General features: G+C 45.9%; 1 protein-coding gene across 3 annotated transcripts in view; it reads left to right on the forward strand.

Annotated features, from left to right (window-relative positions):
• CAP2 (cyclase associated actin cytoskeleton regulatory protein 2) overlaps window positions 1–26,047 on the forward strand; it is a 180,558-nt gene that overhangs the window by 104,492 nt on the left and 50,019 nt on the right. The gene's annotated exons all lie outside the window — the stretch shown is intronic.

Here is a 26,047-nt window from a genome sequence, read left to right on the forward strand (position 1 = left end):
TGCTGCTGCTGCTGCTGGGGTTATTTTCTGCTGTCTGTTGCTGCTGCTGCTGGGGTTATTTTCTGCTGTCTGTTGCTGCTGCTGCTGCTGCTGCTGGGGTTATTTTCTGCTGTTGCTGCTGCTGCTGGGGTTATTTTCTTCTGTCTGTTGCTGCTGCTGCTGGGGTTATTTTCTGCTGTCTGTTGCTGCTGCTGCTGCTGCTGCTGGGGTTATTTTCTGCTGTCTGCTGCTGCTGCTGCTGGGGTTATTTTCTTCTGTCTGTTGCTGCTGCTGCTGCTGCTGCTGGGGTTATTTTCTGCTGTCTGTTGCTGCTGCTGCTGGGGTTATTTTCTGCTGTCTGCTGCTGCTGCTGCTGCTGGGGTTATTTTCTGCTGTCTGCTGCTGCTGCTGCTGCTGCTGGGGTTATTTTCTTCTGTCTGTTGCTGCTGCTGCTGGGGTTATTTTCTGCTGTCTGCTGCTGCTGCTGCTGGGGTTATTTTCTTCTGTCTGTTGCTGCTGCTGCTGCTGCTGCTGCTGCTGGGGTTATTTTCTTCTGTCTGCTGCTGCTGCTGGGGTTATTTTCTTCTGTCTGTTGCTGCTGCTGCTGCTGCTGCTGGAGTTATTTTCTTCTGTCTGCTGCTGAATACTTAAAGCTACTAACCCTAATATTCAAATTATTTATACTGGATACAGCACTTTCAGGAGATAATGAAATATTTATAGAAAATGGGGAACAGCATATTTATGTTAATAAGTTTATTAAAATACACTATGGGGAATATTTTGGTTGCTAAAATGGCTGATAACTAAGAATTATACGAGTTTGCTCAAAGGTGAAAATCAGTAATAAATAATAAAAAGGTGCAAAATGTTTAGTACAAGTTACACTTTAAACTCAAATTTCTGATTGGTTGCTACACTTTTAGTGCAAATTTGCACTTTTGAGCAACATTAGTTAATGACCCTTAATAACTTGCAGTTATGTTTCTTACTCAAACTTGTGACATATTATTGGAAGCGTTATATTTAAGGTTATGAATTTTACCAGATAACTTTTCATTTTGCCGTAGTATGTCTGCCAACATTCCAATTTCGGGAATTAGAATGAGGAAATGGCCACCTCACAATTGGGGCGTGGTGCATGACAGTGCGGTTTGGCCACACTATTCAGGGCATGGATCCTGCCTCTGAAGCGCTACACTGCCCCGAATACCACTTCCTTCTCCTCAAAACATCCTTGCACCCTCTAGCCATTGCTCCTCTGTGCTTTGGTGAGCAGGACAAACCTTCCAACATCCCCACCAATCTGGATAAATGTTAGGATTTCAGACTCAGAATAATTTTGTAAAAATTGGGACCGTTGGGTGGTGTGTACTAAGATGTATTCTAAGGAGGCGACTCAATTCAGCGGGAGTTGAATAGCACCAGGAGGGAGCTCGCAGAGCTATTCTATTCAGCGCACTGTTTAGTCAGACAAATGATTTCTTCTCGCATCCTCCTGAAGGTGCGAGGAGAAATCCGACTAAAGTGCTGGCTGTGAGGCAGTTTTCTGGCTTAGCGCAGTGCTAACAGCCTCGTAACTGGCACTTTAGTCAGAGAATGCCGGTTATCGTGACTAAAACCCAGGTAAGTCGCGAGATCTGGCATTCTCCGACTTAACAGCTTCTAGGTCAGACTAAACAGCGCAGTGAATTGAATAGCTCCAGGACACTTAAAATTTCCACAGGTGGAGCTAATTATTTCACTTGTGATTCTGTGAGGAGACCTGGAAAACTGTTAGTGGTCCCTGAGGAATGAGTTTGGGAAACACTGTCCTAAAGGTTTGCACAGGCCAATTGTGAGATTTGGGACAAACTGGGAAGTTTGCCTTTTCCACTGACTAAAAAACCTGTGTAATTGCCGTTTCTACCTGGGACTGGGCTCAGTGAAAAGTGACCCAGAATTTCTTCCCGGGTGTCGAGCACTGCAGTGGAAACAGCTCTTACCCAGGTTTTTTGACCCAGGTAATTTTTGCAAAAGCCGCTGATTGGTCCTTCCAGGGTACTGCCTGCGGATGTAATCACCCAGAGACCAGAGGAGACTCCTGAATAAAGGACGTCATTAAAAATGTCAGTAAATTTAATAAAAATTAAATAATAATAAGCATTAAATAATAAAAAAATAATAAATAATAAAGAATGTAATTAAAAATGTCATTAAATGTGGATGTGGTACCTCAGAACCTGGGAGTACCTCATGTTGTGTACCCTTATATGTGTGTTGCTGGACATTTGAATGTATTCATTGGTGACAGTGGACAATGTAGCCAGCTTCAGGAGCTGGCATGCGGCTGGAGAGACTGGACCTCCAATGCAATAGAGAAACAGTGCCCCGTGACCAGAGGGGCTTGTACGACAGTTGGGCGGCAGTTGTTGTGTGCAGTTGGTAGGTGAGCTGTGAAGGGGAAACTGCGCTGCGGAGGGCCACTGATGGAGCTGCTGGAGAGTGGCGGGAGCTCAGTGAACTGAGTGCTGGTAGCCATTAGAGCCTTCTGAGCCGCCTCCCTTAGTGAGGAGCAGCAGCCGGAGGTGTTCCTGGGTGGAGCCACAATTTGATGACAGTGACTGGAGGCTGTACCGGACCCTGCAGGCACAGAAAGGAGTCGTGGTTATCGCGGGGGGTAAGAGGCACACACTCTTCTACAACTACCCACTAACAGTGGCCCGCAGCTAGCTGGCAGCTACAACCCTATGTATAGTGCCCAGCAATAACCTCCCCAGACACCATTGCAGAAAAGGAGTTATAATTAATAAGTGTCTACAGCCTGAAACTTTATTACCCGCATAAGCCACACAGAGCCTTAGACTTGGTCCTTGGAACTTATGGGCAGGAGAGTCCCCGTAAGGAGCTGCAGGAGTTGCGTATAATAAATCCCATCCAAGCAGCTGTGTGTGCAGTAGGAGAGGCAAAGCCATCTAACAAGCTGTCACAGTAGTCCGTTTGTAGCAACAAGGTTGCAGCACTATTGACATTAACATTGTTGCAGAGTCTGTCAGCCAGGATTAAAAAAAGAGACAATTGCACTTAGGAGCAACGCAGCTTTATATTAACCCACAGTGGAGCTATTTGTGCGTAAGCAGGATACAGTCAGAACTTCCAGCTACTAACCCGGGCAACACAGTGTACACTCAGGAATATTTAATACAGTATTAATTCATGAACTAATAGCTTCTGGCCAGTAAAGCTCGAGGAAAATAATCCGCAAACTGAGAGACTAATTTAAGGACTGTTAGTTATTGTCTTACTGTTTAGTTACAGCGTTTAAGTTAATCTGGGGTAGGGAAAGTATTGCATGCATTAACCTCATAAAATCAACAGAAGGAGAGGAATCCCTACCAATTGCGAGGGAGCTGTGTTCCTCAATAATAAAACCTGAATTGTTGTTTTTCTCGTGTGAACTGTAACTATCTGTTATTGTAATTGAACTTGTAACTTTTACTACAAAAGTGTTATCTTGTTCACCGTGTGCATCACTTATAAATTTATTGTAAAACTATTATCTATTGACATTGCATGATCTTATCTTATTTACTTGTTTTTCTCACATTAGCCCTTACCTCTCTGTATGAAAACCTAGAACCTATCCTCGATATTATCTGAGACTTTTTCGTGTCACATGGATGTCATTAAAACTGACCTGCATAAAGGCAATTTTTACTACATCCACAGGTTTTGCTGGGCTTACCCGGGTTCAGTGGAAACGGAGGCGACCCCGGGAAAAACTGTGGACGAGGGTGCAATGGAAAAGGAGTCTAAGCTGGGTACGACCCGGGAAAATGGCGAGTAAACAATCCCAGGTCAGACCCGGGATTTTGGTGGAAAAAGGGTATTAGTGCCTGATTCAGAGTTAGACGCAGTTTCAATGTTCCCGTAGTTGAGCGATGTTTTGCTACTGTGTATGCGCGAAAAGGTCCTGTAAACCCTTACTGCGCACACGTTCATCCTTATGTTCGATGGCGATCACAATTGCGTACAGCATCGCTAACACTAGGGAAGGAGTTTGCAATCCCTGAGCGTTTCAGGGTGGGAACTGGGAGGTGACCTAAAGTGAATGCAAAAGGTTATTTTTATGGGGGTGTTATGGGAGTATCACAGGTGTGTCTGAGAAAGTAGCTGGTTTCTCAATAGCAGATCCAGTGCTTCAGAGGCCATGTTTACTTTGATTTGATGATAGTAGCTAGAGTAGACCCTTCGCTACCGCAAACGTCGATGGTGCGACCGATGTTGTGTTGATTTTGGATGTTTACAATATCCATTGCAAAGACCACAAAGCCTGAAAGTCGGCATCTCAGCGTCGCACACTCCATTCAATGGTGGAGCACAAAGGGAAGGCTATTGAGAGAGTGGCTGTGATCACGGCTGTATTACAAACCATCTCTGAATCAGACATCACTGATATCTCCTGACTTTCATGATCAAGGGACATATTCAATTGATGGCGAAAAGTCCCAGACTTTTCGCATGCCGGAGTTTTCGCCGTCATCGCTTGTTTTGCCTCCGGAAAAGTATCGCGCTCGTCACCACTTTTCACCCTATTTAATTGCATAGGATGCGAGAACGCGTCCCGGCAAAACTCCGAAACAGGCGAAAAGTCCTGTCAGAAATGGAGAAATCATCCTGACATCCCCCAAAAGATGCACTAACATGGGGGATACCCCAAATAACCCTGCTGAAGGTATATGGGGTGCTCAAATGTTCTCAATTGGTGCTCTTTAGCGTCTTTGCACAAGCGGTGAAGAATAGCATTTAGCAGGTTTTTTTTGCAAAAATAAGTAGTCCCAGCAAATTTAGGGTACATGAAAATGGATGCAAGCAAGGTTAAAATATGCTAAAGTGATGTTTTAAAAAACGCACCTTCAGCAAACACCTGCAATCCAGCTTGGGCATACTTGGGGGACCCCCTGGAGTCTATTTCGCTAGTTTTTAACTTTGTGCCCAACTTTGTTTTTTTTTCGCTTGGAAAACAAAAGTTCTTTTTGGCGGTGATCTTAAGTACATTTTTTACTTTTTTTTTTACGCAGTTTACCTTTGGGGGATTGTACCAAGGCTGCAGGTGTGTTGCCGCAACTTTGCACCCCAAACCCCCAATTCTTTTCCGCTGGTTACAAGGCGCAGAAGCATTGCTGGACCTCGTACTCTGCAGTTCACGAATACTGTAGTGCAGAGATAATGATAAAGTTATGTGCAAGTTATATACTACAGGATTTAATAATTGACTACATAAAAATGAGAATATCCCAACTAAAATGATAGCGGCAGCTCCTAATATGTTAATAGCTGTCAGTGGTGTGTGATGGAGGTTAGTCCACATGGTGCAGCAAGTGCAGGATGCAGTATCTCCAGGTGTAGCATAGACAGTATGGGGTTAATTCTGAATGGTGTAGTATGTAGCTATACTCAGCGATGGCAGCGTGATGTACAATATAGGTAGCGGCGGTTTCACAGTGATATAGTGGGGTTTCTGCTTCTACTGTATGGTCTCCTTGTGAGAAGACACTCAGGAACACGTTCTTCACTTACACATTATTAAGAAGAGAAGAAGCGCGGAGAGCCGCGCATGTGCAATAGTGCACTTGTCAGAGTTTGGAGGTTGCGCCTCAGGCGGTCCAGGTTCCTAGTGCACGGATGAAAAGACAACGCGCAGAGCACTCTCCTTCAACACCCCCCCTCACTCAAGGTTGTCTCTGGTTACACAATAATATAAACATTCCACATTTTGGATGTCACACCTGTAACTAAAATACAAAATACAAGACGATATGTAAAACAATGGCTTTCAGTCTGCATTTTTGTAGAAAGGCATTTAGTACATGTGAAGTCAGACCTTTGTTTTAACATATCTGCAAGGTTTTCCTCTCTAGCCACATAAATCACTCTGACTAAGGTGCTACCAGCTCTCTGATGAAATTGTGTCTTACGGCAATGTGCTTAGGTGCGTACATACTAGGCGATAGAGGAACGACAGTACGATTACAACATTGTAATTGTACAGTCATTCCTCATCCTGTGCTGTGCCTACACTGAACGGTATGTCATTCAGTGTAGGCACACTCCCACATCCCTGAACATGGTCAATCTGTCGTTGTCGGCAGATTGACCAGCATGTTCAGGCGATGATTGATGTTGAAAACGCATCGCTGGTCGTTTTCAACATTTTAATGCCTGATTTGTGAACAATTAATGAGCGATTGAACGATAACTATGTCGTTATCGTTCATTTGCTCATTTTAATCTCCTAGTGGATATGTGGCATTAGATCTACCATGATATTTAGTACTGGAAGACAAGTGATTTGCACCTTTGTTGTCACAATGCAATGTTGACAGTGTAATATTAACTAAGAAGGTATAACTCACACAAAGGGGCATATCCAATTGGCTGCAATGTTTTGACCGCAAAAATCACGTGGACCCACGGTAATTTTGGATTACTGTGAGTAGGCAAGCTCCTGATACTCGCAGTATCCAATAAAAAAAATGCACGCAGGGTTTTCAGCTTTGAAAACCCTGCGGTGCATGAGAAAAGAAGAGAAAAAAAAGAACTAACATGCTCCGGATGTCTGCTGCCATCTGAGCCCGGCTTATGCATCCTCCGACGGCTGGACCGAGTCATGCACTCCCCTGCAAAAGAATGAAGCCGGCCAGAGAAGGTATGTGTAGTGTAGTATGTGAGGAGGGGGGTGCAGGGTAGCGAGTGTAATGTAGTGTGTGCAGGGAGGGGGGTGCAGGGTAGCGGGGGTAGTGTAGTGTGTGCAGGGAGGGGGGTGCAGGGTAGCGGGGGTAGTGCAGTGTGTGCAGGGAGGGGGGTGCAGGGTAGCGGGGGTAGTGCAGTGTGTGCAGGGAGGGAGGTTAAGAGTTGCGGGGGTAGTGTAGTGTGTACGGGGAGGGGGGTGCAGGGTAGCGGGGGTAGTGTAGTGTGTACAGGGAGGGAGTTGCAGGGTAGCGGGGGTAGTGCAGTGTTTGAAGGGCGGAAGGTGCAGAGTAGCGGGGGTAGTGCAGTGTGTGAAGGGAGGAAGGTGCAGAGTAGCGGGGGTAGTGTAGTGTGTGCAGTGACTTACGTTCATGCTTCGAAAAGCAGCTGTCCCCTCGGTTAGTATCTTCCCTCGGCTGCGTTACTTCCCACGGCTGCGTTTCTTACCTCTTCCCCGCATAGCTGCCTGGGAGGCAGTGAGGAGGTGGCGGAGGGATCCGCTCGGATCCCTCTTCACATCCACCGGAACTCCTTCCCATAGGAAGGAGCGTGACTATGAGAGCAAGCGCCATCTAAAGATGGCGCTTGTTCTCGGCAGCAAATTCCGAAAACTTTCAGTTTTTGGAGTTTGCTGAATACCAAGGGGGTCCTATTGGACCTCCGATGATGAATGGCCCAGTAACTTATATATACGGAAACTAGCGTTTCCTCATGGTTACATGGTTATCGTTTGATGAATAGGCCCCTTATTCTCCTTTATGGGTGCAGCTTCACTAACTTTTTTTTAACTCTCTTGTATTTGTAACCTAATACTTACAAAAAGAGCAATAAATTGTATCAAACATCAATAAACGTCACGTTGAGAACAGTAGTGCACCAATATTCACTATATTTGAAGACTTTTTGTACACGTCATAACTGAGGTCCATATTGATCTCAAAATAGTCAATACTCTGCAGTGTATATACAGTGTATTCACATTGCCATGTCATTTGCAGTCATGCTATTTTAAGTAAGGAATCTGGAACTATGGCAAGAGAGCCATAAAACTTAGTCTGTGAAACAGGTGCAAAGAATACAAAAGACATAGGTGACAGACTGATAAAAAGAGCGCAGCTGGGTTTTCTCAATTACAACTAAAATGTATTGAGCTAAGTAGCTCTTTATTATCAATCACTGATAGCAAAATTCATTTTGGAGTCACAGCTGTTGGAATCCAGCAGTTGTGAAGTGCTGCACTGTCTGCTAGTGGTTTGCATGCTAGTGTATTGTGAGCTGTCATTGTATTCCCATCCCTAAGTGCCACAGTGCATTAGTTGATAAAACCGCTTGTTGATTTATCTCTGTGATTTAATCATGTCATGTCATCAGCATGAACCTCCAAGTGCTTTAACACTTATTGCCTTATTCAGACATGCACGCTAGTCTGTTTTCCTGGAGGATCTTGCAATTTTATGCACTATGCATGAGCAAATATGGTCAATTCATAATCATGCAAATCAGAGCCACATACACTTGTGGCTGAATGGCTGCGGGTGATTCAGCTTAGGACGGAATTGCAAAGCTGCACGCGGGCAATTTTGCAATTCCGTCCTTGCTAATATGCATATGCAGCAGGAGGTGTATGACACTCCCTGCTGCAATTGCGAACCCATTACTACGTACGGGGTCTCAGGCTGGGATCGCCATAACGACCATCAGTCGTGATTGTGGGCGGCGGTGGGCTGCCGACTAGCTGAGTAAGCCTAGGCACCAGGGGGTGGCTTAGGGTAAGTTTGGGGGGGGACGGTAAAGTTGCCCACACACTGGACGATTTTGGGCACGATTTGCACGAAAACGACGCATCGGAACGATACATCTTTTAAAAACTAGCAAATCGTGCAGCTTCCAGGAACGATAACAATCTGATGCGTGGTCCTACGGGTCGTTGGTCGTATCTTCAGGTCTTACCTACAGCAGGTAAGATCTAGCAATCTCCTTAACGATGCACTGGAAATCGTTAAGGACTCACGATAGGTCGTTAGTCACATTGCACAGTTTAGCAAGATTTCGTCTGTCCAGGAGTGCCGGTGAGTTGCCCAGGGAGTTCAAAAGAAATCGTTGACAACTCATCTTTTAGGTTGCAGGGGGGGTGGGTTAGGTTTAGGCTGCGGGGGGGGGTTAAGTTTAGGGGTAGGAGTTTGGGTGAAGGTGCTTACCGGCAGGTGTCAGTATTTTAACCCTGTCGGTATGCCAGAGTCGCTGGGATCTTGAACGCTGACATCCCGTACAGAACCCCTGCTGAGGTGCTATTCATATCTGTAATTATTCAGAAGCAGGCAATCAGTAAAGTACGTATGGACGACATTGCAGATGCAGAAGCTAATTAAAGGAATAATGTGGAAATGATGCTTTAACTTCAGCGATGGCCGTGAGCCACTGAGAAGCTGCCACTTTGCAGCTTTTCATTGGCTGGCGATCCGTGAGCCGTGTTTGGCTTGCAACTGGTTCAAAAAGATGCTCCTTCTTTTAATTGGCAGCCGGTCCGTGAGCCAGGATTGGCCGGTGCTAACTTTACACAGCAGTGTTGCTCCCGCCGAGTGAGATGTTGTCTTCACGCAATGCCGCTGCTGTTCCAGCACTGGAATCACATACACGATCCCAGCACTGGTACATTCTCTAATGTAGCAAATATGAAGTGGTGGCGGTAAGTGATGGTATACCATACCTACGTATACCGCACCACTTCAAGCACTGCCGGTAATCATGTATCCACCGCTGCAACTTGCGAGGATTTGGATACTTAATTATCTGGGGCTGGATATTGCAGCTAATTCAACAAAATTTCAACAAGTCCAGAGTTCCAAGTGGGTCCCAGCCAATGAGTGACCGCTACATGTAAAGCGGCCGCCGATTGGCTAGCGGCCCGTGAGAAATTACAGATGATTTCGGTCATCTGTCATTTTGCGAGGTGTAAGTATATGTAACAGCATATACTTCCACATGTTCGGCCTGGTTCGGGTAAGTCGGTTTGTTGTTTTAACAAGATCGTCGATGCTACGGAGAGCAGCGCCAGGATGTAGGTGAGTATACGATCTTTTTTGCAGGTCATTCTACACGGATATCTACATTGGAGAAGAGGACAGACCGGCTGGTACAGGTAAGTGTGATTGAGGTATTTGTGTAATTTGTACTATATACGGTGTGTGTGCTGTGTCTTCATTTAACTATTTATTTTATAGTGGAGGTACGCATACTGGCACTTGTAGTTCCACCAGTGCCAAAGGTTAGGCATGCTGGCACCTGTAGTTCCACTGTAAAATACAATAGTTTACTTTGATTTTACACTTTATTACCCCTGTACCCACAGCCCAGGGGTGTGGGGAAGAGCCCCAGGCTTCAGACCAAGCCTGGGGCCTCGGGAGAGGTGGAACCCCTTTTTGGGGGGTCCCCACCTTTCCTGAGGTTCCCGGCTTGGACTGACCGGCTTGGGGTGAGAATGCTTTGTCCCTCGGGACCCGGTAATAGGGTCTCCTTGCTGTGGAATTACACCCCGGTTGGTTTGGGTCCGGTGCTGGTAATAAATATAGGGGGACCCCTACGCAATTTTTTCCCCCTTATATTTAAAACCAGGACTGGCCCTGCAGCCAGGTGCTGGTTCCTAAATTACGGTGGAACCCTACTCGTTTTGTTCCACGTAAGTTTAGGAACCAGGACTGGCTGACCAGTCCGGGGCAAGTTATGCTTTTTTTGGGGGGGGGGGCTACGTCAATTTTTTTCAATATTTTAACCCGTACAACACAAGCAGCCTTCACATATCTCACTGATATGTGCAGGCTACTTGTTCGGGTGAGTTTGGCAGAGAGAAAACACGGCAATCTCGGGTGGTTAATCTCATCTAAACTTTCAACTAGGGGAAGAAATCTCGATATATTTCACCATCTGAAAACTCACTTTCAGCTAAACTCACTTAGTAAATTTGCGAGTTGAAAAACAGAAAACTCACCCGGGTTTCTGCGAAGTAAACAGTGTTTAAAATAAACAAAACTCAAGAAAACTAGATTCTTAGTAAATTTACCCCAAAGTTTTCTTAAAACAAGGTTTGTGTGGTTAGTGCATTAAATAAATGTTATATAAAGAAAACAAAGATACAGATGTGTCCTCATACACCTAACCTCAATATACAGTATGAGACGCCTGGCGCCCATGAGCTGCCAGGTACTCTGTGACTTTTTGCCTGAAAAAGTGTCTTAGATACAATTTGATGCAATAAACCACTTCACGAGTCTGTGCTGTTTAATTTGATATGTGACACTTGTATATACAGTATGTGTGTGACTGAGTCTGTATACGAAGCACAATGGAACTTGGCATGAAAAAAAGCCGCTGCATTGTAGCATTTCGTATACAGATTCAGTCTCAGTCTCACACGTGCAAGTGTCACATATCAACAGGACTTGACGTGCTGAGAAGGACTGTTTGGTGCAACTGCAGCAGTAGTGTTTGAGGACACATCTGTAGCTGGAAATTTGGCTTTGCTCCCTAATTTGTGATCATTGTTAATGTTGGTAGAAATAACTGGAACTGTGCAGTGGCACTGACATCAGCTAAATTTACTCTAAGATCTATGTCTCTCGCCAGAATCATCATCATTTTCATTGCCTTGGTCTTCATCAAAATGACAACAATTTCAAAATATTATGGCTTTTTGGTTCTTTAAAAGAAGGACCCATGTTATAGTAAAGGCTGCAAATAGACTTTGTAAATTAATCTTCGAGATTCAGTACACAATTACTACCATAATACCCTGATCTGTTAGGTCAAACTGTCTGGACCTAGTACAGCGAATATAAAAGAAAACCCTAGTAAAATTAATTCCTGGTCATGACGTTGTCATCATTAGAGGATTTAAATCATTACACAGTCTGGGAAAGCGGAACTGTGAATGTGTACTGTAGTAAACTAAGTCAGTCTAAGAATATGCTCTAAAAACAAGGTTGTGATTTTTCATAGTATTATACACTGGGCAGTAAAACAAGTTCATATCTGTATTATTTCATGATCAATACTAAATGATGCAGAATTACACTCAAGACAGTTTCATAGTTTAAATATTTGTTAATGAATATTGTGATTTTCTTTAGGGGGTCTTTTTAGCGAAACACTGATTATGCTACAAACAATGCAGACATTTCTGAAAACTGATGTATGGGTATCCATTAGTCCAGTAATTACATTTCACAGGCATGGACGTATCTTTAATGGGTGCAGGGTGTGCAGTGCAAACCCTGCACCCATTTATTCAATACTTACCTTTCAGGAGTCCCGCGAGTGGCAGTAGCAGCACTGTACAAATTACACCGCTTTGCACATGCGCAGTAGGGAAATCACCGGGAAAATGGCTTTTCCCTGGTGACCTGCGAATGCGCAGTAGATTCTGGCACAGACTAGTGCGCGATGCCGGCCACTTGGTAGAGAGGAAGGGGCCCCAGGCGGAGACTGAACACGGGTTCCCTCCTCTCTTAATATGCCCACTAGGCTATATATCACTTGTACAGCTGACGAACTATATATCGTTCAGTCCATCTGGCAGTGTGTAAACACAAATATACGTGTGAAAGACGTCTTTCACAGATATATTGCATCCGCCCTGCTGCACTGCAAATTCAATATATCTGAAAGATATACCTAGGCTTTTTTAGTGGGGCACCGCGCAGCACTATTTTAAAGGGGGCAAAATGTGCCCTACCCTTTTAGCGGCCCCACTAAAACAGCTTGCCTTGCCCCTTCCTCACCCACAGGCTGCAGTGTTACGCAGGTGAGAAAAGTTGTGTGGACCGATCTCCGCACGGCATCTATTCACCGCGAGGGGAGAGCTTGGGGGAAGCCCAGCACCTCCGTAAGTGTTGGGCATGCCCCCAAGTGTGATGAAGGGAACATGGCAGATCAGGGAGGAGTGAGTCCTAGTAATTGGCCACACCTCCTTCAGCCCGCGCAGAGACTCCCTGCCTGCACCCTCCCCTGCCCTGCCCGCAGTCTAGCAGGAACACTAATATCTTTCACATCTGCTTGTTTGTACACATGACCAATTGACCCATACTGGTTACTGGCCACAGGAACCCACGATAATGACATCACAGCTGGTACTTCTGGCCAGACATATCGGGGAGCCAATTGGCAATTGTGAATGCACAAGGTCGTTTGTGCATAACCTTACCAAATTGTTAAATCGGTTGGGTCGGCCGATTTAACGATTTCACGTTCAAGTGTGTACCTCACATTAGTGTAGGTAAATATTAGGAAACCTATTTAACAAGGTACAAGTACTGCTGTAATCCAGAGGTTCCCAAACGCGGTCCTCAAAGCTCCCCAAGAGTTCAGGTTTTAGAGATATCCATGGCTGAGCATAGGTGACTAAATTAGTGCCTCAGTCAATTTGATTTAACCACCAGTGCTCAACCATGGATATCCCTAAAAGCTGAACTGTTGGGGAGCCTTGAGGACCGCGTTTGGGAACCTCTGCTGTAATCCTTATTTTGTTATCGCTATCTCAGGATGGCGATTACAGAACAGATTGAATGTAATAAATGCGTTTTTCAAAAAATAACCAATATATTTTATTATTTTTCTTATATTTTTATCTAATTTAACAATTTCATGCATATTATTTTTTGTACATTTTTTTGTACATTATGGGGAAGATTCAGTTAGCTGCAAGTGCATTATTTTCTGCACATATCGCAGGATATTTTTTCCTGAAAAAACGTGTTAGTTTGCGCAATTCAATTAGAAACGTATTTTAGGGAACATTAAAATGTTTATATACGTTTCTTGTGAAAAACCACTTGCAACTTCTATCTGCAAGTTGAAAAAAACTATTTCCATCAATGCGATACCTCAACATACTCATAACCATAATATGTCCCACATGATTCATTAAACCCATTTTTCAGTTTTATAGAGAAAATTACATGAAAAATTACTTATCATTATTCGCCTTATTTTACTATTTAAACACCTCTAAATATTATTCATTAGGAGGGGGTGTATCAGATTTACTGAGCACTATATAATACAGACAAAATTCAATTGCCATACTAAATTGGTCAAAGCATCCTCGAGTCTAAATGAATACAGCTGCAGCAATGTAATACTGAGCCAGTGACTGCTCAGAGAAACGACAGTAACATAAGAAGATTTGACTAGTATGCTGCGCTAATTTACATGTGTAAAATGGCAAATAAAATATCAGTCGGGAACCTCCTTTATGATAATATCAATATTTAATATCCTCAAATATATAAACACATAATTGCATAAAGACAAAATAAAAACTGTGTCACATCTTATACAAGTACTGATGAAATAGCTATATTATGCACTTCACCTTTCTCCTAATGCTGGGCATACACGGCAAGATAAAATGTCTGTCAGACCGACAGACATTTTATCTGGCCGGCTGCCAGCCGCAGATGTCCGCGGCATACACTGTGAGAGAAATCTCACAGTGTATAGCCCAACATCCGCGCTCCGCCCCCGGGGGAGGAGACATTTCCCTGTTCCTTCCGTAGGAAGGAACACAGGAAATGTCTGTCTGTCGGCTGCGCTGGGCATACACTGCCCGATGCGGCCGACAGTTACCGGGTAAATATCGCATTGGACGGGCATGCTGGACAATCCAGCATGCCCGACCGAGCAATATTTAACCCTCGGTCGCCCCCCCCACGCTACAATTATCGCGGCGATCCGCCTATATCGGGCGGATCGTCCCGATAATTGCAGCGTGTATGGCCAGCATTAGATGTAATGCTGGCAGAAATGTTACAATTCCTTTTCTATACCAGATTCTGTCTGGCCTAATATGTATCCAAATGGCAACCACACATAACAGTCACCTTGAAGTCACTTGGTAAATAGCAGCAATTGTAACTGTTAATAAAAATCGGTGCTTTACTTATAATGGAACACCCGGATAATTACCCAGTCTTATTCTGATTGATCGCCTCACAATCTGGGTCCCGCTGCAGCCGAGACCCAGCTGATTTATAGCTGCCCTGCGGCTCGGTCTCCCTAGACTGCAACCGTGTGTGTTGTTCCAACTGCAGCAGTCAGGATCTTAGGAGACCGTCTGGGTTGATGATACGCCCGTAATTAATATAGTGCATATAGCGCTGGTGTCCCCGTCAGTTGCCCAATGCATTCACAGATCAGGGGCGCGGGTATCGGATGTCTACTGACACGTTTCACCCCTCCAATACGCATTCCGGAGCTTGGAAAATCTCATATTATAGCAGCCCCCATAGAAATCTATGGGAGCTGCTTTTACGATCGGAAACAGAGTAGATCTCTGCTGTGGTCCCCTCCTAGATGCATTTTGGGGGTGCTTGAAGTTTGCAATGTTTTTGGGGGTAGCCCGTAAATTTCTTATAATAAATATACCACTAGGAATGAAGCATACCTCCCGATTCCAGCGCAATAGTCCCGCTTTGGGGTGCGGTCCCTCCCGGGGGCCACAGTGTCCCGTGCGCGGGGGGAGGTTGGGGGAGCATTTGATCAGTGCTGCTCTGCAAATGTTGAGAGTTATGATAAACTAATTACTTCACATGTACTTTCTGGTTTTGACTAGTAAAAAGTAAAAATATTTGTTATTGTATGAATAATTCATTCAAGACAGTTACATTTATGTTATTTATAAATTGTGTTAGAATAAAGACCACCGAAGAGGTTTGGTATATATATATTAGGGGTGAGCGGGTTCGGATTTCTGAAATCCGAACCCCCCCGAGCCCCCCCGATCCGAGTCCGATCCGAGTCAGGCTCGACTTTTCCCGCCTGACTCGGATCTGAAATCGAGGCAAAACGTCATCTTCCCGCCTTCCGAGTCTCGCGGGTTTTGGATCCTATATAAGGTACACACGTCGGCGCCATTTTCTCACTCGGCTGTGGACAGTGAAGAGGGAGGGTGGGAGTTAGGGCTGTGTAGTGTAGTGTAGTGTAGTGCTGCTGTTGTCCACTACTTCAAAGTCCATAGGGGCTGGCTGTGTTGTGCTGTGCTGCTGTTGTTAATAGGGGCTGTGTCCACTACTTCAAAGTCCATAGGGGCTGGCTGGACTGTGTTGTGCAGTCAGTTCTCCATAGGGGCTGTGTCCACTCCAAAGTCCTGTGCAGTGTCCCAGTCCTAAAGGAGTGCTGTAGTGTTGTCCAGGGGGTGCTCTGTCCATCAGGGGTGCTCCCCCCAAGTGCTAAAAAAATAATATATTTTCTGTGTTTGTGAATTGTGTGCGCAGTAGCCGCACGTGCATCAACAAAGTAGTGCCAAGCGTGCGCCTGTGTCATAAGTAAAGGGCCGGCTGGCTTGACCGTTAAGGGTGCTGTAACCCCCGAAAGTACACTCCAGTCCAAACCAAAAAAAAATTATTTTCTGTGTTTGTGAATTGTGTGCGCAGTAGCCGCACGTGCATCAACAAAGTAGTGCCAAGCGTGCGCCTGTGTCATAAGTAAAGGGCCGGCTGGCTTGACCGTTAAGGGTGCTGTAACCCCCGAAAGTACACTCCAGTCCAAACCAAAAAAAAAATTATTTTCTGTGTTTGTGAATTGTGTGCGCAGTAGCCGCACGTGCATCAACAAAGTAGTGCCAAGCGTGCGCCTGTGTCATAAGTAAAGGGCCGGCTGGCTTGACCGTTAAGGGTGCTGTAACCCCCGAAAGTACACTCCAGTCCAAACCAAAAAAAAAATTATTTTCTGTGTTTGTGAATTGTGTGCGCAGTAGCCGCACGTGCATCAACAAAGTAGTGCCAAGCGTGCGCCTGTGTCATAAGTAAAGGGCCGGCTGGCTTGACCGTTAAAGGGTGCTGTAACCCCCGAAAGTACACTCCAGTCCTAACCAAAAAAAAATTATTTTCTGTGTTTGTGAATTGTGTGCGCAGTAGCCGCACGTGCATCAACAAAGTAGTGCCAAGAGTGCGCCTGTGTCATAAGTAAAGGGCCGGCTGGCTTGACCGTTAAGGGTGCTGTAACCCCCGAAAGTACACTCCAGTCCAAACCAAAAAAAAAATTATTTTCTGTGTTTGTGAATTGTGTGCGCAGTAGCCGCACGTGCATCAACAAAGTAGTGCCAAGCGTGCGCCTGTGTCATAAGTAAAGGGCCGGCTGGCTTGACCGTTAAGGGTGCTGTAACCCCCGAAAGTACACTCCAGTCCAAACCAAAAAAAAAATTATTTTCTGTGTTTGTGAATTGTGTGCGCAGTAGCCGCACGTGCATCAACAAAGTAGTGCCAAGCGTGCGCCTGTGTCATAAGTAAAGGGCCGGCTGGCTTGACCGTTAAGGGTGCTGTAACCCCCGAAAGTACACTCCAGTCCAAACCAAAAAAAAAATTATTTTCTGTGTTTGTGAATTGTGTGCGCAGTAGCCGCACGTGCATCAACAAAGTAGTGCCAAGCGTGCGCCTGTGTCATAAGTAAAGGGCCGGCTGGCTTGACCGTTAAGGGTGCTGTAACCCCCGAAAGTACACTCCAGTCCAAACCAAAAAAAATATTATTTTCTGTGTTTGTGAATTGTGTGCGCAGTAGTCGCACGTGCATCAACAAAGTAGTGCCAAGCGTGCGCCTGTGTCATAAGTAAAGGGCCGGCTGGCTTGACCGTTAAAGGGTGCTGTAACCCCCAAAGTACACTCCAGTCCAAACCAAAAAAAAAATTATTTTCTGTGTTTGTGAATTGTGTGCGCAGTAGCCGCACGTGCATCAACAAAGTAGTGCCAAGCGTGCGCCTGTGTCATAAGTAAAGGGCCGGCTGGCTTGACCGTTAAGGGTGCTGTAACCCCCGAAAGTACACTCCAGTCCAAACCAAAAAAAAAATTATTTTCTGTGTTTGTGAATTGTGTGCGCAGTAGCCGCACGTGCATCAACAAAGTAGTGCCAAGCGTGCGCCTGTGTCATAAGTAAAGGGCCGGCTGGCTTGACCGTTAAAGGGTGCTGTAACCCCCGAAAGTACACTCCAGTCCTAACCAAAAAAAAATTATTTTCTGTGTTTGTGAATTGTGTGCGCAGTAGCCGCACGTGCATCAACAAAGTAGTGCCAAGAGTGCGCCTGTGTCATAAGTAAAGGGCCGGCTGGCTTGACCGTTAAGGGTGCTGTAACCCCCGAAAGTACACTCCAGTCCAAACCAAAAAAAAAATTATTTTCTGTGTTTGTGAATTGTGTGCGCAGTAGCCGCACGTGCATCAACAAAGTAGTGCCAAGCGTGCGCCTGTGTCATAAGTAAAGGGCCGGCTGGCTTGACCGTTAAGGGTGCTGTAACCCCCGAAAGTACACTCCAGTCCAAACCTAAAAAAAAATTATTTTCTGTGTTTGTGAATTGTGTGCGCAGTAGCCGCACGTGCATCAACAAAGTAGTGCCAAGAGTGCGCCTGTGTCATAAGTAAAGGGCCGGCTGGCTTGACCGTTAAAGGGTGCTGTAACCCCCGAAAGTACACTCCAGTCCAAAGCCAAACCAAAAAAAAATTATTTTCTGTGTTTGTGAATTGTGTGCGCAGTAGCCGCACGTGCATCAACAAAGTAGTGCCAAGAGTGCGCCTGTGTCATAAGTAAAGGGCCGGCTGGCTTGACCGTTAAAGGGTGCTGTAACCCACAAAGTACACTCCAGTCCGAACCAAAAAAAAATTTATTTTCTGTGTTTAGCCGCACGTATATATCAAATCGATATAACATAAATGGAGGACCAAACTTTCTCCGATAAAAATAAAATAGAGAAAGATCAAGAACCACTTCCTCCTAGTGCTGAAGCTGCTGCCACTAGTCATGACATAGACGATAACATGCCATCAACGTCGTCTGCCAAGGCCGATGCCCAATGTCATAGTAGAGGGCACATACAATCCCAAATGGCAAAGTTCAGGAAAATGACCTTGAAAAAGACATTTAAATCAGCTGAAGAGAAACGTAAACTTGCCAATATGCCATTTACGACACGGAGTGGCAAGGAACGGCTAAGGTCGATCCCTAGTATGTTCATGACTAGTGGTTCAGCTTCACATGACGATGGAAGCCCTCCTCCCACTAAAAAAATCAAAAGAGTTAAGCTGGCAAAAGCACAGCGAAGAACTGTGCTTTCTAAGAAGATATCACAAATCCCCAAAGAGAGTCCAAGTGTGGTGGTGGTTGCGATGCCTGACCTTCCCAGCACTGGACGGGAAGAGGTGGCTCTTTCCACCATTTGCACGCCCCCTGCAAGTGCTGAAAGGAGCACCCACAGTCCACTTGCTGATATGCAAATTGAAGATGTCACTGTTGAAGTACAACAGGATGAGGATACTGGTGTAGCTGGCGCTGAGGAGGAAGTTGGCGAGGAGGATTCTGATGGTGATGTGGTTTGTTTAAATCAGGCTCCGGGGGAGACAGTTGTTGTCCGTGGGATGAAAAAGCCCATCACGGTCATGCCTGGGCAGAAGACCAAACATTCCACCTCTTTGGTCTGGCAATATTTCTATCCAAATCCGGACAACAACTGTCTTGCCATATGTACCATATGTAAAGGTGAAATAAGTAGGGGTAGGGACGTCAACCACCTAGGAACATCCTCCCTTATACGGCACCTGCAGCGCGTTCATAAAAAGTTACTGTCAAGTTCAGAAACTTTGGCTCAGACCGTAAGCAGTCCAGGGACACCTAAATCCCGTTGTCCTGTTGTATCCAAGCGCCTGCAAACCACACCGTCAACTCCCTCCTCGTCAATTTCCTCCTTAGTCAGGATCGGAAGTAGTCCTGCAGGCCATATCACTGGCATGACTGACTCTCCTATCCGGGATTCCTCCGGAGGATCCTGCATTGCTACGCCTACTGCTGCCGCTGCTGCTGTTGCTGCTGCTGCTGGGAGTCGTTCATCATCCCAGAGAGGAAGTAGGAACACCACTACTTTTACTAAACAATTGACCCTCCAACAGTCCTTAGCGAGGAGGATGAAGTACGACAGCAGTCATCCTGAAGCAAAACGTATAACTGAGGCCTTGACTGCTATGTTGGTGTTAGACGTGCGTCCGGTATCCGCCATTAGTGCAGTGGGATTTAGACAATTGATGGAGGTAGTGTGTCCCCGGTTCCAAATCCCGTCTAGATTCCACTTCACTAGGCAGGCGATACCGAGACTGTACAGAAACGTCAGAAAAAGTGTCCTCAGTGTCCTGAAAAATGCCGTTGTACACAATGTCCACTTAACCACGGACATGTGGACAAGTGGAACAGGGCAGACTAAGGACTATATGACTGTGACAGCCCACTGGGTAGATGTATCACCTTACGCAGCAACAGCAGCAGCGTCACCAGTAGCAGCATCTCAGAAACGCCAGCTCGTTACAAGGCAGGCTACGCTGTGTATCACCGGTTTCAGTAAGAGGCACACCGCCGACAACCTCTTAGAGAAACTGAGGGAAATCATCGCCCAGTGGCTTACCCCACTTAGACTCTCCTGGGGATTTGTGATATCTGACAACGCCACCAATATTGTGCGGGCATTACATCTGGGCAAATTCCAGCACGTCCCATGTTTTGCTCACACAATAAACTTGGTGGTGCAGAATTTTCTGAAAAGCGACAGGGGCGTGCAGGAGACGCTTTGGGTGGCCCGAAAAATTTCTGGCCACTTTCGCCATTCAGCGACTGCGTGCCGAAGACTGGAGCGCCAGCAAACACTCTTGAACCTGCCCCGCCATCACCTGAAGCAAGAGGTTGTGACGCGGTGGAACTCAACCCTCTATATGCTTCAGAGGATGGAGGAGCAGCAAAAGGCCATACAAGCCTATACATCCACCTATGACATAGGCAAAGGAGGGGGTATGCACCTGACTCAAGCGCAGTGGAGAATGATTTCCGTGTTGTGCAAGGTTCTTCAGCCCTTCGAACTTGCCACACGTGAAGTCAGTTCAGACACTGCCAGCTTGAGTCAGGTCATTCCCCTCATCAGGCTTTTGCAGAAGCAGCTGGAGAAAGTGAAGGAGGAGCTAAGACGGAGCGATTCCGCTCGGCATGTGGGACTTGTGGATGAAGCCCTTCATTCGCTTTGCCAGGATTCCAGGGTGGTCAATCTGTTGAAATCAGACCACTACATTTTGGCCACCGTGCTCGATCCTAGGTTTAAAGCCTATGTGGTGTCTCTCTTTCCGGCCGACACAAGCCTGCAGAGGTGCAAAGACCTGCTGGTGAACACACTGTCAGCTGAAGCGGAACGTGACACGTCAACGGCTCCTTCTTCATTTTCTCCCGCAACTGGGGCTGCCAGGAAAAAACTTAGGTATCCTAAGCAACCCGCTGGCGGTGATGCAGGGCAGGCAGGACCAAGTTTGGACATCTGGTCCGGACTGAAGGACCTGGCAACAATTTCTGACATGTCTACTGTCACTGCATATGATACTGTCACCATTGACAGAATGGTGGAGGATTACATCGGTGACAGCATCCAAGTAGGCATGTCAGACAGTCCATACCTGTACTGGCAGGAAAAAGAGGCAATTTGGAGGCCCCTGTACAAACTGGCTCTATTTTACCTGAGTTGCCCCCCCTCCAGTGTGTACTCCGAAAGAGTGTTTAGTGCAGCCGGGAACCTTGTCAGCGAAAGGCGTAGGAGGTTGCTTCCACAGAATGTGGAGAAGATGATGTTCATCAAAATGAATTATCAGCTCTTCCAGGGAGACCAGCCTCCAGAAGGTACAGAGGGACCTGTGGTGGTGGATTCAAGTGGGGACGAGTTAATACTTTGTGAGGATGAGGATGTACACACTGAAGAGGGTGAGGAATCGGTGGATGAGGAGGATGAGGATGACATCTTGCCTCCGTAGAGCCAGTTTGTGCAGGGACACATTAATTGCCAGCTTGTTTTGTGGGGGCCCAAACGAACCAATCATTTCAGCCACAGTTGTGTGGCAGACCCTGGCGCTGAAATGATTGATTTGTTAAAGTGTGCATGTCCTGTTTATACAACATAAGGGTGGGTGGGAGGGCCCAAGGACAATTCCATCTTGCACCTCTTTTTTTCTTTGCATTATGTACAGTTTGGGGCCTAGTTTTTCTAACTGCCATCCTGCCTGCCACTGCAGTGTCACTCCTAGATGGGTCACGTGTTTGTGCCGCCCACTCGTGTCGCTTAGCATAGTCATCCAGCTACCTCGGTGCAACCTTTTGGACATAAAAACACTATTGTGAGGTGTGAGGTGTTCAGAATAGACTGGAAATGAGTGGAAATTAAGGTTATTGAGGTTAATAATAGCATAGGAGCAGAAAAACCTACAAATTCTGTGATTTTAGCTGTTTTTATGCTTTTTTTCAAAAAAATACAGATCCAAAACACAAAACCCAGAACCCAAAACACGGAAGGGTGGTTTTGGCAAAACCAATCCAGATCCAAAACACGAAGAAAGATCCAGATCCAAAACCAAAACACAAAACACGAAAAGTGGCCGGTGCACACCCCTAATATATATATATATATATATATATATATATATATATATATATATATATATATATATATATATATAGGAAAAGAATGATGTTCGTGAAAAGAGATGACTTGTGGAGCATACAGGTTTATGGGGCTAATGTAAATGGGAAATATTAGCTGGTAAAGTGGTGGCATTGTACTGATGACTTCTAAAGTTCAGATTCAGTAATGATATGTTCAGGGGCGGATTGGGAATATAAAGTGGCCCTGGAAAAAACTTAGAAAGTGGCCCCATGTGTGCGCACACGAAAGTGGGTGTGGCCTCGTGGCAGTGGTGTGGCCTAATGTGAAATTATATGCCTGCAAGCCACTCCCCCCATTTTTCATCATGCTGGGGGCATGCCCACCACTCCAGGAGCTGATGGGTATGCCCACAATCCCTCTCTCTAGTGAATAAGCACAGCAAGCATGTGAATGACATTGAGTATTTTCTTACCGGCAGGCAGTGGCGCAAGTCAGTATTTACTATTCATGCAGGAGATCACATGGTCTGGAAACTGCCTGTTTGTGTCATAATAAAGCTAAAGTCATTATCATGCAACATAGGTTCAACCAGATAGTAACAGATGTTTTGGGGCAGGACAAAATGTGAGTTTTCGTATATCAAACAATATTATATTAATAAAATATATTTGCTCATTTGGTTCCATTTGAATCAGTAATATGGTTTCATTAGAATTGCTGTCTTACTGAAGATTATTGTCCCCCAGTCTTTTCTTCTAATAGTACCAGTGGTCCTACCCTCCTAGATGTGTGTCTCCAGCACCATCGCTTTGGGTGTCCCCAGTGCCATCATCCTGCGTCTCCCTAGCGCCAGCATCATGTATCTCCCCAGCGCTATCCTCCTGCCCTAGCACATAATAGCCCCCACACACATATCATATTCCATTAGCATTGAATAGCCTCCCCACAGACAGATCATCATCTCCCCCTAGCACAGAATAGGCCTCCTCAGACAGATCATCTCCCCTTAGCACAGTATAACTCCCCCAGACAGATCATCTCCCCTTAGCACAGTATAACTCCCCCAGACAGATCATCTCCCCTTAGCACAGAATTACCCTTCCCCAAAGACAGATCGTCATCACCCCTAGTACAGCAGATCCCCCCTCCCCCTAAGACAGATCATCATCTCCCCTTAGCAAAATATAGCTCCCTCCCCCACAGACAGTTCATCTCCCTTTATTACTGAATAACCCTCCCTTTCAGTTCATCATTAATTCCCCACACACACACATCCCCCCCTCTCTTCATGATTCCATCTCCCTATTAGCCACTTCAATAAAAATGTCACCTGACTCTTGTATGCTGCAGGTGCCGATGGAAGTCTCCCAGGCAGCCAGCCAGCCCAGACCCATTTGTCTCCATTGCACTGCTGCTTCCCCGGGGCTCTCATGATTTTAAACTAAACCCAGGTCTGCCTAATTCTCCCAAGCAGCCAGCCCTGATTGTCTCCTCTCCACTCTGCCCACTCCACAGGCTGTAAATTTATAGTTTTAAGTTCACAGCCTGCCAGGCTGTGAAGTTAAACCTTAACTTCACACTTCACAGTCTCAGCAGGGGACTGTGGAGAGGAGACAAATGGGCTTGCTGCTTAGGCGGCCATGTAACTTACCCCACCTGCTGCGGACCCACGCTTCTGAGCACTCTTCCTCTGGCATGGCGTCTGACCGTGACGTAGCTCATCTCAGACAGCCTCTTCTCGCGATAGAGGTGGGCAGCTGACAGCTCTAGTTGGGGCTGCCTGTCATGCTAAAAAAAAAAAAAAATTACAGCCAAGTGACGCAATTTGGGGGGCGGGGCCAAGGTTTAGAAGCGACCCCACAGACCAATCGGCTCACCGGGATTTTCCCTGCTAAAGGTAAGGGCCAATCCGCCCCTGGTTATCTTAGTAAATCAATTCTGTCCTAAGAAGAGAACCTACAACTGGAAGTATCTTGTCTAGCTATGACATTAGGATGCTAGAAGCTCCTGTAGGGTCTCTCATATCCAGGCAGTTTATTAGTAAACCCCATGAACTTTCGGACCATGATTAATTGCACAGTTCTTACAACAGCCCTGGATGCGGTCTTTAAATCTGCACAAAGTCTACTTTTCCATTGAGGATTAAGTGCTGCTTTTTATAGACTTCAAAGGGACAGGTTCTTTGTAGATCTGCATTATATCATTATCAGCCAGGTTATCCATTATTAGCCAGTTTATTCAGGCCTACTGTATAATGTCATCTATGACACTTTTTATGTTCCACACCATGACTTTCACTCCAAAGAGATCTGCAGCCGGTATGCATGTTATTCGTATGGGATCAGTGCAGTGTGTCATTTTGGTGGATTTATACAATTTGCAAATAAGTTAGTTATAGTGGTCCTCATTAAGAAACAGCACTGGATGCGTTGCACAAAACTCATGGGTTCAAAAAGTTTTGCACAAGTTGTCCACTCAGCGCACATCAATGTACATGCCTGCTGTCCACTTCAAAGCCACATGCAAAGTAAAATTGAGCCTAGGGGGTATATTTACTAAAGTGTGGGTCTTTAGAAGTGGAGTTGTTGCCCATAGCAACCAATCATATTCTAGCTATTATCTCCCAGAAGGTGCTAGATTAATGATAAGTAGAATCTGATTGGTTGCTATGCGCAACAACTCTTCTTTTAAAAACCTGCACGTTAGTAAATATACCCCTAGGTGCATGGAGAGTTTCAAAAATATCAAGAGGCACTTTATGCTAAAGTCAGGGCCGGATTTATGAAGGGGCGACAGGGGCATTCGTCCCTGGGCCCTCACACATAAAGGGCTCCCACACCCACCCGGGGTTTGAGTGGGCCGGAACGGGAGACGGAACCAGTTCCGCCTTCTCCGGGCCACCTCACCCCACCACAGGGAGGCTCCATTTACCGGGCGCCTGCTGAGATTTTATTCCCGAGCTCCGGCCTCCAGCTCCCGCAGTGTGCAGTCATGACGTATCTTCCATAGTTCGGAGGAGCAGCCTGTCAGACGGACGCAGGAGCGGGGCTTAAGGTAAGTATTGTGTTGTTTTTTTTTCGTGTAAGCGGCTTCACTATAGGGGGCACTACTACTGCAGCATTACTATTGGGGGCACTACTACTGGGGCATTACTACTGGGGCATTACTATTGGGGCACTACCACAGGGGGCATTACTACTGGGGGGATTACTACTGGGGCATTACTATTGGGGGCACTATTACAGGGGCATACTATTGGGGGCACTACCACAGGGGGCATTACTACAGGGTGCTCTACTACTGGGGGCACTGCATAAGGGGCACCACTCCTGGGGGCACTACTACTGGGGGCACTACTACTGGGGGCACTGCATCAAGGGCACAACTACTGTGGACTCTACATAAGGGGCACTGCAACTACTGGGGGCACTGCATAAGGGGCACCACTACTGGGGCCATTGCATAAGGAGCACTACTGGCGTGGGCATTGTATAAGAGGCACTACTACTGTGGACATTATGCATATTAGGGGCACTACTACTTGGGGCATTGTGTAAAAGGGGCACCACTGTGTGTCATAACATGAATAAGGGACACTACTATGTGGTGTAATGTGAATCAGGGGCACTATGTGCGTGTAATGTGGATAAGATTGCGCAACTGGTATGTAATATTTCATGTGGGTGCCTATGTGTGTGTGTTTTTTTCCTGTGGGTGTATATTCTGTGGGGGTTTTTTATGTGAAGCCCATGAGCCCCATTACACAATGTGACATAACCCCTTTAGCATTCACTAAAGGGGTTATGTCCTCCTTTCAGTATTTAACAAACAGCGCTAAGCTTAGCTTATCACTGTTTGTCAATGTATCACTTACGAGCAATATAGTCCCCATTGCGCATATCCCCATT

The sequence above is a fragment of the Taudactylus pleione genome, unplaced genomic scaffold, assembly GCF_031769625.1.
Source record: "Taudactylus pleione unplaced genomic scaffold, aTauple2 ptg000179l, whole genome shotgun sequence".
NCBI classification, from domain to species: Eukaryota; Metazoa; Chordata; class Amphibia; order Anura; family Myobatrachidae; genus Taudactylus; species Taudactylus pleione.